At 51.1% G+C, this 5000-nt stretch overlaps 1 protein-coding gene across 1 annotated transcript in view; it reads right to left on the bottom strand.

Annotated features, from left to right (window-relative positions):
- Positions 1-3479, bottom strand: part of zbtb7b (zinc finger and BTB domain containing 7B) — a 44362-nt gene extending 40883 nt beyond the window's left edge. Inside the window, exon 1 of the mRNA XM_056270248.1 lies at positions 3390-3479. The gene's annotated coding sequence lies outside the window, so the exon portion shown is untranslated. The remainder of the gene's footprint in view (positions 1-3389) is intronic.
- Between the last annotated feature and the right edge of the window lie 1521 nt (positions 3480-5000).

Raw genomic sequence — 5000 nt, 5'->3', positions numbered from 1 at the left:
GCACTCGAGCCGGATCCGGCCCACATCTGGGACACAGGACTGCACTCGAGCCGGATCCGGCCCACATCTGGGACACAGGACTGCACTCGAGCCGGATCCGGCCCACATCTGGGACACAGGACTGCACTCGAGCCAGATCTGGGCCGGATCTGGGACACAGGACTGCACTCGAGCCGGATCTGGGCCGGATCTGGGACACAGGACTGCACTCGAGCCGGATCCGGCCCACATCTGGGACACAGGACTGCACTCGAGCCGGATCCGGCCCACATCTGGGACACAGGACTGCACTCGAGCCGGATCTGGGCCGGATCTGGGACACAGGACTGCACTCGAGCCGGATGTGGGCCGGATCTGGGACACAGGACTGCACTCGAGCCGGATCTGGGCCGGATCTGGGACACAGGACTGCACTCGAGCCGGATCCAACCCACATCTGGGACACAGGACTGCACTCAAGTCGGATGTGGGCCGGATCTGGGACACAGGACTGCACTCAAGTCGGATGTGGGCCAGATCTGGGACACAGGACTGCACTCGAGCCGGATCTGGCCCACATCTGGGACACAGGACTGCACTCGAGCCGGATCCAACCCACATCTGGGACACAGGACTGCACTCAAGCCGGATGTGGGCCGGATCTGGGACACAGGACTGCACTCGAGCCGGATCCGGGCCGGATCTGGGACACAGGTCTGCACTCGAGCCGGATCTGGGACACAGGACTGCACTCGAGCCGGATCCAACCCACATCTGGGACACAGGACTCCACTCAAGCCGGATGTGGGCCGGATCTGGGACACAGGACTGCACTCGAGCCGGATCCGGGCCGGATCTGGGACACAGGTCTGCACTCGAGCCGGATCTGGGACACAGGACTGCACTCGAGCCGGATCCAACCCACATCTGGGACACAGGACTGCACTCGAGTCGGATCTGGGCCGGATCTGGGACACAGGACTGCACTCGAGTCGGATCTGGGCCGGATCTGGGACACAGGACTGCACTCGAGTCGGATCTGGGCCGGATCTGGGACACAGGACTGCACTCGAGTCGGATCTGGGCCGGATCTGGGACACAGGTCTGCACTCGAGCCGGATCTGGGACACAGGACTGCACTCGAGCCGGATCCAACCCACATCTGGGACACAGGACTGCACTCGAGTCGGATCTGGGCCGGATCTGGGACACAGGACTGCACTCGAGTCGGATCTGGGCCGGATCTGGGACACAGGACTGCACTCGAGCCGGATCCAACCCACATCTGGGACACAGGACTGCACTCGAGTCGGATCTGGGCCGGATCTGGGACACAGGACTGCACTCAAGTCGGATGTGGGCCGGATCTGGGACACAGGTCTGCACTCGAGCCGGATCCGGCCCACATCTGGGACACAGGACTGCACTCGAGTCGGATCTGGGCCGGATCTGGGACACAGGACTGCACTCAAGCCGGATCTGGGCCGACACTATGTTGCTGTCTGGGAACTCACAACACACACACTTTATCACTCATAAAACAATGAGCTTTAAACACTAACGAGAGGAGATTTACAGTGTTTTCTTTTGTAAAATACATTACAGAACATAATTATTCCCAAGTTTCCCGTTTTGTACAGATAGTAATGAAACTGAAAGACGTCGAGCTTCAGCTAATGCTCCTGATAGCACTTCATGTTTTAGACTCAGAACATATTTCAGTATTACTGTAGAAAGTGCTGTATCTCTTCAGGGTTCAGATATTGTGTCCGGTTTAGAACTGAAGTGAGTCTGTGAACGTGTGCAGTTGATCTCGCAGAGCGTTTGAGTTTCAGTAATAAATGAAGAGAAATGAACTCATGTAATCTGAGAGAAGCCGAGCGTGGAGAATCCCTCCTCGAGACTGTGAACGGTCTAACACAGTTATTCTGCGCACAAATACAACGCCTGAAACACACTTCATCCATCCATGGGCATCATGTACTTCATCTAAAAGTGCTTTAATCCTACAGTATCATATTTGATCTCTAAAGCCTGTAAATGATGAATATGATATTTTCCTTCCGTCTCTGATTGATCGTTTTCACTCTTTTATCCAGTAAAAGTCTTTTAGTTTAATTGTACAAGCGTCCTCCTTCAGCTCGAGCTTCACGAGTCTTTCTGTGTCAAATCTGCTCTGATTTTATCAAGGAATAACTTTGATATTGTCAGTAATATTTCAGCTGGACTGAAGCAGCTTTACTTGATTATCATCATCATTTATTATGAAAATCATGAGTAGCAAATAATGATCATCAGGCTTTTGAGGAAGGTTTATCTGTTCTTCCCTCTATCATCAGTGTTTTGCATTATGTTTTAAAAACTACAGATCATAAAACTAAGCTTTTAAATATCATCTTACTAAGACATGTTATTGGCAGATATTAATATACATTTTATGTCAGTATTTGCTATACTGTTATAAAGATCTCATTGATTTACATTACAATCATCAGAATTTCATATTAATATCAGAATCTGCTTAAAACTGCATATTTTTGGTTCTCTGAATAAAGATTATATGAGCCATAAAAGCCTGATGGATCAAACATAATAAAAACATGCAATATATTAGATTAAATCTAAAAGTTCAATAAACTAGCAGACTTTTATTACATGATATTATTGCATAATCACCCAGAGGATTCAGTGACTGTGTTTAGTGGAGGAACCGCGTCATCACCGACCGACCGAATTACCTGAGTAATTAAGTTACTATGACAACGGCCGTGAGGGGGGTCGGAGAATTAATTATGACTGACAGCAGGTGTGAGTCTAACTGAACTCTAGGACTAATGTTAAAAAACACACACTGTCAAACACACAAACAGCAGCAGCTTCAGGAGTGTGTTCCAGGTAAAGGCGTTCCGGTCGCGCGCGGATCCGGTTCAGCGGGTTCAGCCGGTCCGTCAGCGCGTGCACAGGCGCGTCCCCGAGGAGAATCCGCCTCATTATTAAAACAAACTATTCTCAAAGCGAACTCTCGAGTCGTTATTCTAATGCGGGGTGTGCGTGTCAGCAGCGCGCGCGCGGACTCACCTGTCAGACGTGCGCGCGCAGGTAAAAGCCGCAGATCACAACGCAATAATCACACCGAGCGAATGAATGAAACTTACAGCGGATCGTTCCTAATGACGGAACGGGGGTCGTTCCGTTTGACAGCAACGGGAGCACGATATCTCAGACACGTCACGACTCGGGAGTTACCGAGAACCCGTGACGTGTACGTCCTCTCGTGACCCCGCGGGGATGAGGATCAATAACATGAAACTATATAAATAAACAGAGCGAAAGACGGTGAAACGGGAGATTGTGTCGATTGAGTTGCCGCGTTCGCCGCTCTCGCGCTGTACGGAGGAGAAGAGCTTTACCTGAGCCGGTGTCACCTGAGTTTCCCCCGCGCGTCCCACCTGACCGAGCGCGCACTTCCTCAATGTGACGCGTCCGCGCGCATGGGCTCCTGCTGATCTGTGCGCGTGTGTGTGCGCCGGTTCTGCCGGTTCTGACCCGCTCCTGACGGACTCCTCCTTAAACCCGCGATCAGGAAGCGCGTGTCCTCTTCCAGCGGCGCGGGTGATTGGCTCTGTGGGCGTCGGAGGGCCGCGGGGGGGCGGTGGTGGAGGGCCGCGGGGGGGCGGTGGTGGGGGGCCGGACTCCGCGCGCGCGCACGCCCGCACGCACGCGCCCTCGAGCTGATGAAGGTGGGCATGACCGACAGACCGAGCGACCGTGCGCGTGACCGCGGCTGCTGATGGACTCGATCACGTTTAACGCGCTTCTTCCTTTTTCATGTTGAACGCGCGTTTCCACTTCTGCTTCCGAAAATGAGTCAAGTGATACACTTTGAATTTGCATGTCAAATAGTGTCAGTCGTGGACACACACACACTCACTCACACTCTCACTCACTCACTCACTCACTCACTCACACACACTCAAACACAGAAACACTCACTCATTCACTCACATTCACAAACACACACACACACACACACACACACACACACTCACTCATTCACACACATTCACAAACACACACACACTCACTCATTCACTCACACACACATTCACACTCACTCACTCACACACACTCACTCACACACACATTCACTCAAACACAGACGCACTCACTCACACACACTCAGAAACACACACACACACTCACTCAAACACACTCAAACACAGAAACACTCACTCACACACTCACTCATTCACTCACTCACACACACTCAGAAACACACACACACACACACACACACACTCATTCACTCACACACACATTCACAAACACGCTCTCACTCACACACAGTCACACACACTCAAACACAGACACACTCACACACACTCAGAAACACACACACTCACTCACTCAAACACAGACGCACTCACACACACAGACACACACACTCAAACACAGACACACTCACACACACTCAGAAACACACACACACACACACTCACTCAAACACAGAAACACTCACTCACACACACTCAGAAACACACACACTCATTCACACACACACACACACACACACACACACAAATTCAAACACAGAAACACTCACTCACACACACTCAGAAACACACACACTCACTCATTCACACACACTCACAAACACACACACACACACACACACACACACACACACACACACTCACTCATTCACTCACACACACATTCACACTCACTCACTCACACACAGACTCATTCACTCACACACACTCACTCACACACACATTCACTTTAAACACAGACGCACTCACACACACACACACATTCACAAACACGCTCTCTCACACACACACTCACACACACACTCACTCACACACACACAGACTCATTCACTCACACACACTCACTCACACACACATTCACTCAAACACACTCAGAAATACACACTCACTCAAACACACACTCAAACACAGAAACACTCACTCACACACATTCACAAACACGCTCACTCACACACACACTGAGAAACA

This window comes from Rhinichthys klamathensis, unplaced genomic scaffold (genome assembly GCF_029890125.1).
Source record: "Rhinichthys klamathensis goyatoka isolate OS25496 unplaced genomic scaffold, OSU_Roscu_1.1 h1tg000300l_1, whole genome shotgun sequence".
Classification (NCBI taxonomy): Eukaryota; Metazoa; Chordata; class Actinopteri; order Cypriniformes; family Leuciscidae; genus Rhinichthys; species Rhinichthys klamathensis.
Note: the sequence above shows the minus strand (reverse complement) of the source record. Positions and strands in the feature narration are given on the sequence as shown.